Here is a 13,256-nt window from a genome sequence, read left to right as displayed (position 1 = left end):
GACACACACTCCCCGCTACTCGACCTCCACACTGGCTATGCTGTGTCAAAAGTGCACTGTGTTCAAGGGTGAGCCTCTAAATATGAATGAATGCAGTACTACTAGTGAAAAAAAACAACGCCCTGGGCAGATCAGGCCTCAGTCCTTTCCACTCACCTAAAGCATGCAGTGTTCCAGTGTGAGTGACAATATAGGTGACAAATAATATATAATGTGACCATTAATGCAGTGTGTGTGATTAATATATGCAACAATACATGATATAAAAATATTGATAGTAAATACTGATGTCAAAATGATAAAAATACACCACACCTCCCACAGTCCAAGATGTGCAGTTACTGGGCTTAGGTTAATTGGTCACTCTACATTGCCCATGAGTGTGAATGGTTGTCTGTCTCTCTGTGTTAGCCCTGTGACAGGCTGGTGCCCCAGCCCCCCTGACCCTGAACAAGATAACTGGAAGATGGATGGATGTTCTCACTCCTTACTTGTCACATATGGATGCTTGGGCAGGGTCCCTCTGCGTCGCTCATGAATGCGCTGGGTACCCCCAGTACCCCTCAATAGTAGCTATAAAATGTGCTACTACTTTCCCAGTTGGCGTATTTGTCAATTCCTAACAGTTTCATTCATTCCATTTCAGTTTGAACATATTTCATCCAGCTTCTGTGGATTTATGCAGTCATTTTACCATCTCTGCTTTAGCCAATCTAGCTTTTGGAGATGTACCAAAAATTAAAATTAAATATAGAAATAAGGACAGTTTTAATGTGGGCCAAAACATGCGCAGTGTTCATCTAAGATTATGCCGACTAACATATTTGAAAAAAAATTTTTTTTAATTTCAAATCAGTGTCACTGACATCATCGTATACGACCATTACAAGACCGCTCAGTGAGTGAAAACACGAACCTGTAAAGATTTTATATAAAACAGAAAAGAGCCCGAAAGTGTCAGCTCTCTGTCTTGTCTCTCTCATTTCTCTGTCCTCACTGCTCTTATTTGTCAGTCCTTCTGTTATCCCTGTCTCTGTTTCTGTCCCTTTGTCTCTGCTATATGTGAGTGATTTTGTGTATTTGCTTTTTCTGTCGATCACCATGAGTGACTCGAAAATCCAAGATCCTTTAATGAGCCTGGATAATGAGACTGATCAGCATGAAATAACTGATGAGCTTCAACATCTTGATGACTTGCTTCATGAGCTGGAGCAAGAGGAAGCTCCAGTACCAGTGAAGACACCTGAACCAACAGTGAGCTGGAGAAAGCAAGACAAGGATGGAAATGAGCTGTATTTGAGGCCAAGATCAACCAGGCACCAGCCACATAAGGGTCAGTACTTTTTCATAGATCATTGGAAGACATAGATTGTGTAGACACAAATTAATAAATCAGTGTTTGAACCAGTCATTTCATTGTTTTGGCACAAAAGTAAATTCATGATAATTAAGTTTTTGATCCAAACTTAAGTATAAATGCAGTGACATAATGCACTTGATCGTTACCTTCACACAAAGATTTTTAGTAAAATTTATTGATAATGGCTTGAAATAGTCGTGCCAACTGTCATAATTGAAGATGATTCATAAAGTCCCCAACACAAAGATGCTTTGCATCTTCAAAGCATTGTAAAGTTTTTAAAAATAAAATTTAATCAGCAATGTAGTCATAATTTTTTGATACATGAGACAGGATACAGGTTAATAATTGTTAGTCTAACAATATAAAATACTTAAGATGCTGATCCATAGTTCCTGTCCTATTAGAGACAGTGGGGAGTGTCCCTAAGGTTACCACAGTATTTCTAACCCTTATATAAGTCATCACATAGTGAGCAGGTATAGGCACTGAATGGAAATTGGGCCTCTGTGTTATAAAAGTGGATTGGATTTGTATTTTTGATGTACTTTTGATGTTTATCACAGCTGCTCACAGGCAGAAGGACAGTCCTACTGTTATTAACACTCGCTGTGAGGAGGCCTTTGCTCCAGAGACTGTAGATATGTATTTCATTGTGGCTCCGGTAGATCAAAGTAGCATGTTCACATATTTGTACTTGTTTCTGTACAAAAATATCAGACACTGAGCTAGGACATGAATTTCATGTTTTTATGTTAATACAAATTTACAAGAATTTTTATCAATTCAACTATTATATTTTAATTCCACATCTACTCTGTACAATACACTGCAACTGTAATAAATAATAACTCCAGAGCTCACTGAGTGATGCTTCAAGTGATCAGCATGAAACACCTCCACCAAGAGCTCCTCTTCTGGCTTCCTTGAACTGGAGCACACGAAAAAGTCTCTTTTCAGAAAGTTGGAGGGCAGAAAAACCCCATCTAGTGAATACCATGGTGGCTCAAGAAAGTGTGTTAGCACACATATGCCAGCAGTGTGGGAGCAATCTAGCTGTGCTTCATTGGCGTAACTGTCTACCACTCCCCTTCTTTTGTGCCACATGTGATGTCATCATGCACACACTGTAAAACCTAACAGTATATATTAATAAAAGAAGTAAGTCCATTTAACTTTCTCCGCTGAAAAAGTTGGAGAACACTTATGGCATATTTTTTACTGTTGATATTGTTAATTTTAAAAAAGATGGAGAAGATCTCAGCAGACAGCTTTCAGAAAAGTGTTTTTGAGTGGAAGCTGTGAGATGCGACTTAGATAACATTAAGTCGCATCTCTAGATAACTTAGATTACAGTGTTTGCATCATTAAAAAATGTGGCTAACTTTGGATAGTGAGACATCATAAACTGTACTCGTCTTTTGTTCAGATCTGAGGAGCAGGCCATCTTTGAAGACATCTTCATAGCAAAGGATGAAGACGTGGCAAGATTTGTTGACTATATACACAACACAAGCAGACATGTAAGATTACCGACTATAATTACATACAGAATTACAGTGACCTCTAACCTACTAAAGCGATAATGTGGACCAATGTGATCAGCCATTTTATGCGTTTTAGGTCTCTGAAAGAGGTGTTTGTGTAAGGGGAATGGTCAGCAACCAGAGAGACCTCCCAAAGACCCAGCAACAAGATGCATGAAGAGGGACTGGACTTATAGTGTGTAGGCATGGAGTGCTGCGCAGTGCTCTAAACATGTACAGGGGTGAAATTTTTGCTTATTCCTTGTACCTGCAACAAAGGCTGGACAATCAGCAAATTACTTTTTTTTGTATGGATATGACCTGCAAGTATTGGCCGTATCTTGAAAGAGTAACAAAAGATGTCCAGAGCTTCAGCACCAAACATGAAGCCATTTCTTTCAGGATTTCATTCCATAGCTCACGATTTCAAATGTGAGGTGAGGAATTCTGACATAGGCATAGAATCACTTTTTATGAGCACTTACACAGCAACATCAACACCTTTTCATCATTTCATCATATTTTGTGTGTGTCTCTGTGTGTGTTTGTGCTTTTATCCAGGTGAAATGGAATGGAGCATATCAGGATGGGGCTGGTTTGACACTGGGGGAGGAGGTAGAGTAGTGCAATGCTTTTCTCTCAAGGATTGCAGTTACCATAAAGCATATGTCCAAAGCAGGTGAAAACATGCACTGGTTTGAGCTTAAGCTTAAGCAACTACCATAAAAGAAAATAGAAACATAAAATTTTCCTTGTTTTTTTTTTGTTTTTGTTTTTTTTGCAGGATGGAGAGACATGCTGACTCTTATGGCAATATGCTGGAATCGCCAAAGGTTAGACAACTTGGCCATCTCTCTGACCCACCGATATCAGAAAGTAATGCTACCCGTGATGTATTTTTAGATGCTTAATTCTCTCTGTTCTAGATTTGAAGCTGTAGTTTAAACATATTTAATGCTTTTCTTTAATATATCAAATTATATCAAATTGGTGATGTAGACCACAAAAGCTCTTCTAAGCCAACTGCAGAACCCGGAGCCCTTAAAAGTCCACTTGGCAGTGACTGACAGTCAACTGGACAACTGGGTCAGTGATGTAAAAGAGTGGGCAGAAGGTGAGCACAAAATATAGATGAAATTGCTCAGTTACTTTAAATTAAGTACAACCCAACTATTTTTTCTAAGCTGCAGCAACAACAAGCACAGGTGATGCCGATGCCTTAGTGAACAGAATTGAAGTGCTGGTAGCGCGTATCAAGAGGCAATGCCAACGTCGGCCAAGATTCACCGCAAGATCAGAGAGGAGAAAGGCATCTTGTCTTCTGCTGTGGAAAAACAACAGAATGGTTCCTGACACACAAACTCTGCATTAGGAAGAAATCCTGTCCGCTGACACAGCTTGGCCGTGGCAGCGACCACACATGTATGCCAGTATTTTTGATTACTTCCAACTTATCTGACAGAGAATGAACTAAGATGTTTCAGATGTCAGCCTAAAACCACAAATGACTTCAGAGGTTCTTTGTGAATTGATCTTGTTATGACTTTGTTATAAATGTATTTCAGACTCTGTCAGTCTTCGAACAAAGAGAAGGGCATTTGATGTCATCATGGCAGTAAAGAGACTTGAGGAAGAAAAGAAGATTCTTGTTAGAGCGATGGCCCATCACTGGAAATCTCTTTCAGCTCATGATCATACTCTGAATGAGCTGTACTGCCTGCTTTCCAGTGATACATACCCCAAGTATGTTTTTAAGTAATGCATGAGCATACACAGTACTAACTGTTTGTAAAGAAAGTGATGTGAATCTTTTTGTGTTCAACTTTTGAGGTTTGTCTTGTGGCCTGAGTGAGGAGGGTGTGAACGGTCCACAGAGCATCATCCTCAGAAAGCGAGAGAATGTCAAACAAGTCAAGCTGCATGCGAGAGAGTGTTATCTGCAAGCTGGTGACCTCTGTCTGGAGCAGAGGTCACCACCTTTGATCATGCTTCAGATGATGAGTTCAATGGCTCTGAATTTTCCATCCACTTCAAACTTAGCCACTTCAGGGGACACATGTAGCTATAGACATACCTCACCCACAAATGTACTTTTGGACATATTTTTTCCACTGTATATTTTCCTGTTTATTTATCTTAATTGATCCAGTGGTTACTAGGCCAACAAAGTGTAGTAATGGAACAACTTAACTGTGATTTTATTCATACCAAAATTTGGTAATATTGTTTGTATGATGTTAATGTGTTTGTTGATTATGTATCAAAACAATCAAATAAAGCTGAAAAAGAACTGTTATTGTGATGTTTTCATACTTGTAGAGGTCATCATTTTGTGAAATTGTGTGTAGAGCCACTGTTCATAAAAGTATAAACCTCCTATTTTATTTTTTAATTCAGAAATGTCAAACATGTGGCCCAGGGGCCAAAAGTGGCTTACCAAAAGCATCCTACCGGATGCTTTGCAATGTGAACATTTCAATGAAGTCATCAAGTTAAATTAATTGGCGATGCAATGCCAGCACTGATGCACAGCAGTACAGAAATGTAAACTAGAGACATTTTCGAAGCATGAAGGCATGTTGAGTTTTTTTTTTTTTTCTTTTTTTTTGGAGCCACTGTGATCTATAAATTAGGTAATGATTAATAGACTTAATGTGAAACAGCTGAAAATGTAATTTATGAAAATCAATCTCAGAATATATAAGGTACTTCTTAAATTTGTTAAAGAAGGATTTTTCCATTGATTTTATTCTCCAACATTCCAGCCCACACAAGATAGTTCATCTCTCTAACACAGTGTAATTTACTTTGTCATCTGAATGCCAGCAACTAAGAATCCAAATATGCCATTCTCACAGTAGAGGGCTAGGGTTTGGGTTAGGGTTAGGCAGAGTTTGACCTCAGAGGATTGATTTCACTTCAGACGAATCAGACTAGATAACAATGGATAAAAATTTTGAATGGTAATAGAACAAAGACACATTCAAACTTGAAATTAATTGCTAGTGGTAAAATGAAACATTTACTTTCCTAAATGGATGAATTATATTTACTGTCTGCCATGAGTTGGCCTTTATTTCAAATTTTCACTAGTCAGCCCCAGAAACATTTATATATTCAAAGATACAGTGCCTTGCGAAAGTATTCGGCCCCCTTGAACTTTTCAACCTTTTGCCAGGCTTCAAACATAAAGATATAAACTTTTAATTTTTTTGTGAAGAATCAACAGCAAGTGGGACACAATCTCGAAGTGGAATGAAATTTATTGGATGTGTCAAACTTTTTTAACAAATAAACTGAAAAGTGGGGCGTGCAGTATTTTTCGGCCCCTTTACTTTCAGTTCAGAAAACTCACTCCAGAAGTTCAGTGAGGATCTCTGAATGATCCAATGTTGTCCCAAATGACTGATGATGATAAACAGAGGTGGGAAGTAACGAAGTACAAATACTTCGTTACTGTACTTAAGTAGATTTTTCAGGTATCTGTACTTTACTTCAGTATTTATTTTTCTGAGTACTTCTTACTTTTACTCCCTACATTTTTACACAAGTATCTGTACTTTCTACTTCTTACATTTTCAAACAGACTCGTTACTTTTTAACACGTCAGAGAGAAGTTTTTATTTCCGGTCAGTGCGCCTCAAACATCAAACGATCTGAGCCTAAACGGAGGAATAATAACACATAAGAGACAATCCTACTGGCGTATCCTCCATCACCGGGGCATATCTCGTACAAAGGGATTAAATACACAAACCCATATAATTAATGTATCATTTATAGCGCTATAATCGGGCCGGACCGAGTCCATAAGTTGCGCTGCGGCACATAAACAGCTTAGCTAGCGCTACTGAAGAGGAGTGAGCATGAAGGGAGTAACGTGTGGCAGGTAAATGCAACGTTTCTAAATGCTCAACAAATATCAGCAGACACACAAAGTGTGTGCAGTTTGTCACACAGTCTGTCTGCTAGCTAAAAGAAGAGCTGCTGTATTTCAGGGAGAGCAAAGAGAGAGAAGTTCACTCAGAGATGGAGAAAGAGGACAGGAGAGGAAGAAGAGAGGCTAGAATTAAAGGTAAGGACTGGAAAATAAACTGAAGTATGCTGACTTTGTGTAATTCAAAGATTCTATGAAAATACTGCAGTTTAGTGTGTAATAAATAGGTTAGCTTGTTGTACTTACTACAGTAAAGCTCTGTGTTGGTGCACAGTGTTTGTGTTCATGGTCAGAGTTACAGGTTACATCATTGCAGCAGAGATGAGTTTGAATCAAAGCTGCTGATGCTGAGATTCATTCACTGAATCCAACATTTATGCAGCCTGTATGCTGTCAGTGTAGGGGATGGAGATCAGCTCAGATAGCTGTGAAATACTCGGTTACATCTTTGTGAATTCACTTCATCCACACAGAGCAGTAAACCTCAGAGCAGCAGCAGCAGGTCAGCTGATCACAGCCTGCACACCAACATCATTTACTGCAGCTCACAGTAGAAAGTTGTGATTCTTCTCCCCATGCAGAGTCACTACAGCTGATCTTAGGGTTCCTCCACCTTCTGAATCCCACTGTAACCCCTGAGTATCCTCATGTTGGTGTTTAGGTGGAGGCACAGTCACCCTCTACTATGGAGGACACAGAGAACAGAGCTGTGCTTAAATTCCCTTTAACAGTTTGTGTCCTACATAACAGATTCAAGCTGAGAGCATTCATTAGAATTAAAATTTAGATTGGAATAACGTTTGTGTTCTCATGTACTATTTTATATTATTACAATAATATATAATGAGGTTCGGTTAGTTTTACACAAAAATAGCAGGTAGAAACATCCTCCAAAGAACTACTTTTACTTAAGTAAAGAAGTTGAACCAGTACTTCGACTTTTACTAAAGTATTTTTTAACACAAGTACTTGTACTTCTACTTAAGTACAGAATGTCAGTACTTTTGCCACCTCTGATGATAAATAGAATCCACCTGTGTGTAATCAAGTCTCTGTATAAATGCACCTGCTCTGTGATAGTCTCAGGGTTCTGTTCAAAGCGCAGAGAGCATCATGAAGACCAAGGAACACACCAGGCAGGTCAGAGATACTGTTGTGGAGAAGTTCACAGCTGGATTTGGATACAAAAAGATTTCCCACGGTTTAAACATCTCAAGGAGCACTGTGCAAGCAATCATATTGAAATGGAAGGAGTATCAGACCACTGCAGATCTACCAAGACCCGGCCGTCCCTCTAAACTTTCATCTCAAACAAGGAGAAGACTGATCAGAGATGCAGCCAAGAGGCCCATGATCACTCTGGATGAACTGCAGAGATCTACAGCTGAGGTGGGAGAGTCTGTCCATAGGACAACAATCAGTCGTACACTGCACAAATCTGGCCTTTATGGAAGAGTGGCGAGAAGAAAGCCATTTCTCAAAGATATCCATAAAAAGTCTCGTTTAAAGTTTGCCACAAGCCACCTGGGAGACACACCAAACATGTGGAAGAAGGTGCTCTGGTCAGATGAAACCAAAATCAAACTGTTTGGCCACAATGCAAAACGATATGTTTGGCGTAAAAGCAACACAGCTCATCACCCTGAACACACCATCCCCACTGTCAAACATGGTGGTGGCAGCATCATGGTTTGGGCCTGCTTTTAGTCAGCAGGGACAGGGAAGATGGTCAAAGTTGATGGGAAGATGGATGGGGCCAAATACAGGACCATTCTGGAAGAAAACCTGATGGAGTCTGCAAGAGACCTGAGACTGGGACGGAGATTTATCTTCCAACAGGACAATGATCCAAAACATAAAGCCAAATCTACAATGGAATGGTTCACAAATAAACGTATCCAGGTGTTGGAACGGTCAAGTCAAAGTCCAGACCTGAATCCAATCGAGAATCTGTGGAAAGAGCTGAAGACTGCTGTTCACAAACGCTCTCCATCCAACCTCACTGAGCTCGAGCTGTTTTGCAAGGAAGAATGGGCAAGAATTTCAGTCTCTCCATGTGCAAAACTGATAGAGACATACCCCAAGAGACTTACAGCTGTAATTGCAGCAAAAGGTGGCGCTACAAAGTATTAACACAAGGGGGGCTGAATAATATTGCACGCCCCACTTTTCCGTTTTTTATTTGTTAAAAAAGTTTGACACATCCAATAAATGTCATTCCACTTCACGATTGTGTCCTATTTGTTGTTGATTCTTCACAAAAAATTAAAAGTTTATATCTTTATGTTTGAAGCCTGAAATGTGGCAAAAGGTTGAAAAGTTCAAGGCGGCCGAATACTTTCGCAAGGCACTGTATGTACTTCAGTGGCTGCCACTATTACGATCTGAAGCTGAATATGTTGTGTGTGATAATAAAAACATCTGGAAGATTGATACTTCAACATAAAATCTCTTCTCCCCTAGGCCATCACTGGAGTGATGGCCTAGGGGAGAAGAAGAGGGTTCGTCACTGAGAGGACCCTGGTTCAAATCCTCAGGCTGGCATCACTGTGGGTCCCTGAGCAAGCCCACCCCCCCAGGTTGCTCCCCGGGCGCCCTTTGGCTGCCCCCTGCTCCATGCTGTGCTGTGTGTACTACATACTCCATGTGTGTGATGGGTTAAATGCAGAGAATGAATTTCACTGCATGTAAATGTATGTGACAAATAAAGCTCTTTCTCTTTCTTTCTTCTAAAATCCTCTTCACCTTGCTTCAGTCCAAAGACTTCCATGAAATCTGGAGCTGATCACACCCATTCAAGACAATTCACACAAACTGTATTAAGCTGGGAAGTGAATGAAAAGTACAGAAAGTCACACATAGGAATGGAAGAGAACATCCAGTACTTTACAAATAACAGACACCATGCAGAAAACTGCTTCTTTGCTGGTGATGGATCAGATCTGCTGTTGGTCTGAATATTGAACCTCTGGACAGCCTCTGGACAGGTCATGTTTGTAAATGAGAACTGCATCTCAAACATTTTACCTGGTAAAATAAAGGTTTTAAAAAAAAAAAACTTCCTCTGAGTCCTCCATGTCTGACTGATGAACTATCAGGCTAATTGCAATTTAAGCATGTGTTACTTTATTGGTTTACACATTTGCCTCACAAGCAAAAGGCACCTTTTTCGTTCCCAGGAGGATGCAAATTGCTTTGGTGTTGTGTCAGGAAGGGTTTCTATTGTAAAAAAAAAAAAAAGGCCAAATCAAACATGCAGCGCTGTCCACTGTGGTGACCCTTTGTGACAAGGGAGCAGCGAAAAGTAGCTTTGACCTAGATGTATTTCTATATTGTTGAAAATCAGCTTTGATTTTTGTTATATCAATTCATTAATGAAACTGTTACTTCACAGACAGTAGTTAACCATTCATTTAAATTGTACACAATATTTTCTAACATTCTCATTATTGAATCCAAATGCCACCAACTCTATGAAGTCATTTTTTATTGGTTATTAAATGTTAGAACATTCCCAAGGAATATGTGGCTGAAGGTATTTCTTCTATCCATGTTCATACATTCTCCTTGTCAAGGTTGTGGCAGGGCAGGAGCCTATCCCAGCAGTCATAGGACAAGAGGCAGGGTACAACCTGTCCAGGTCACCAGTTTGTCACAGGGTTAACACAGAGACAATCATTCTTACTTATGGGCAATTTAGAACCACCAATTAACCTAACCCTACTAATTGCATGTGTTTGGACTGTGGGAGACACAGGGAGAACATGCAAACTCCACACATAAAGGCCAGATGGTGAATTCAAAGCCAGGACCTCCCTGCTGTGAGGCAACAGTGCTAACCACCACACCACTGTGCTGCTCAAGGTATCTCTTATGGAATCCTAATTTGTAATCTAAGTTATAATGGAAAAATTACTGAGTATCAACATGAAAAACCACTTCAAGTTCTCACATCTCAATGAACTTTTTAAAAAGTTTATTTGCAGTGAATAATAGCTAATACAATTCACATCAGACTTTACACAAATACAAACAAACAAAACATATGGTTACATTACCACCTTCCTTTGAGAAATAAAGGAAAAAGATTGATAGGTTCATGGGCTTTGTTGCTAGTTTGATATCATATTGAACACAACAGGATATTCATTTTGTGAATTATACCCCCCTATTATTGTTGCAAAGACCTGTCTACACAACAATAAAAGGTGCTGTACAATTAAAGCATCAGATTCCAGAAAAAACACTGTCACTGCCAACACAGAGGACAATGATTTTTTTCATAAAACAAAATGCATTTAAACAAGTATAAATACACATCAGATATTTGTAACAATCTAACCACGTAAAAAGAACACAGAAGAGCACAGAAATACAGTTTGCAGATATGGATATCCAAACTTGTTTTTTAACATGAAAAAAAAAATTACCAGCAAAATATCATGAAAAGAGCTGTTCGCTGGCTGAAGGAGGCGGCACTTCGGACATGGCAAAGGGATGGTGAAATTGACCGGCAGGCTCCCACGTGTCATCCCAGATTTTGCCACTAGAAAATATAATTTTGGAACAAAAGAACACCAAGAAGTTTAAAATCAGGTTGGGAGTTACTTTATCACATAGAGGCTTTGCTTAAACCAAGTAGTGGGACATAATAAAATAGATTTACTTAAGTTCTGCACTAAAATTATGATTTAAATTTTATAGACCTTTCCCACTTCTACTCCACTACACTTCAGACTGAAATGGTGTGCTCATTATTACTTGTCTGAGAGCCTTAGTTCCTGCTTTTCAGTTTAACTTTTCTTCATGTCCTTTCTGTGAAGTTAAAACAAAGTTTCTCCCAATGTAATTTTTTTGAGAATTATAAAGGTTGAAGTGTTCTGCTGTATGTTGAGAAATTCTGCTTCCTCTGTGATTTTCTGTTAAAGGCATCAAAGAGACAAAAAGAGCATTTTTTCTGAGCTTTGTTTCCACTTTTTAGAGATGCACTGTTCTCACACTATAATAATGCTAAAAACAGAATGTAAACCACTGAAAAATTTGTCACAAACTGGCTCAGCGTAAGCGACAAAGAGGGAGTCCACAGAGTTTTAGTTAAATAAAACAGTTATTTATTAACCCTAGACTAAAAAGAGAAAACCATCAGAGGGGTTGATGCAAGATGAAGTGGAAGCCCATGAGCAGCTCAACAGGGCCATCTTTTATAGTCTGAAAGACAGGTGAGCTGCATTAACTGATGATCCTCCCATGCCAGCTAATATCAGAGAAGTCTAGGCCAGACCTCTGATAGTCGGCGGGCCGTCACACCCCCCTCAGTGTGATATTAGTACTTCTTTTATAAAGAATTTGAATACTTCCACTTGTTTACCATTTCAGGTGTGTTCACACAGAAATCTTTGTCAGACATGAACATCTGCTCTCCACAGTCCTCATTTTATTTCCTATTATTGCTGTTATCATTATTGCTCTCATGCTCACAGCACAGTCCTGCTGGAATGATTCCCAAGACTATTCCATCCAAGTGAGACACTGTAGGTATTTTCCCCACAGTTTCGAGAAACACTCTCAGCTACCAACATCATAATAAAAGTGTATCAAAAACATTACTTGTGTAATACAGCTATGATTCCACAATGACGGGAGGAAATTTTCACAAAATCCTTTAGCTCATTTCTCCTAGCCAATTTTTTAATTACTGCCCCTGAAAAGCCTGTAAATGCAAATAGTGAATGCAACATCAGTGAATTCAATATACTACTTCTTACCAAAAAGAGCAGGGGACCCAACACACTTTCACTTCTGCTTTCCCCTAGACAGAAGAAAAGAAGAATTTTAGCTTAATCATTATTGAGCATATATTAGGTGTCTTTAAAAAGCTCTAAATGGTAAATGGACTGGTTCTTACAGCCTTTTCTACTTTATTTTGAGCACTCAAAGTGCTTTATACCAGAGGTCCCCAACCCCCGGGCCGTGGACCGGTACCGGGCCGTGGGACATTTGGTACCGGGCCGCACATAAAGAATAAATAACTTAAATTATTTCCGTTTTACTTGTTATCTGCGCCTAAACTATGTTTTATTTTGAAAAATGGGCGGATTCGCTCCGTTACTTCCCTCCATGACTTCCTCTTGACGTGTCAAGACGTTTCTGCTCACATGATACGTCACCGCTAAAATTAAACCCAGAAGCTTCAGGCCTGTCTAACGAAATCGGTTGGTTGACCTACATAACGCTTCTTTAAATTTTTGAGTGCTCAACAAGAGTAGAAAAGCGCTATGTAAGAACTAGTCCATTTACCATTTTTATTTATCAACACCGGGGATAGCAGTGAGGTAGACCCAGCCATCAAACTGACTCTCCAGCGCTTGACACTGCGGCTCTGCAGCCACGCTCCATGTGAAATCGGCCGAACCCAGTCAAACCAGAAGCCAGC

The 13,256-nt window shown here is 39.5% G+C and overlaps 1 long non-coding RNA gene across 1 annotated transcript; it reads left to right on the top strand.

Moving 5' to 3' along the window:
- The first annotated feature begins 340 nt into the window (after positions 1 to 340).
- On the top strand, positions 341 to 5,061 carry LOC115777174 (uncharacterized). Its single transcript, XR_004019595.1, has 9 exons — positions 341 to 1,333; positions 2,790 to 2,883; positions 2,984 to 3,323; positions 3,448 to 3,565; positions 3,671 to 3,762; positions 3,886 to 4,000; positions 4,071 to 4,308; positions 4,452 to 4,629; positions 4,717 to 5,061. It is a non-coding gene; the product is annotated as an uncharacterized LOC115777174 (long non-coding RNA).
- Positions 5,062 to 13,256: the final 8,195 nt, after the last annotated feature.

Source organism: Archocentrus centrarchus, unplaced genomic scaffold (assembly GCF_007364275.1).
Source record: "Archocentrus centrarchus isolate MPI-CPG fArcCen1 unplaced genomic scaffold, fArcCen1 scaffold_44_ctg1, whole genome shotgun sequence".
Lineage (NCBI taxonomy): Eukaryota > Metazoa > Chordata > Actinopteri > Cichliformes > Cichlidae > Archocentrus > Archocentrus centrarchus.
The sequence above is the reverse complement of the archived record's forward strand: the minus strand, read 5'-3'. Positions and strand labels throughout refer to the sequence as shown.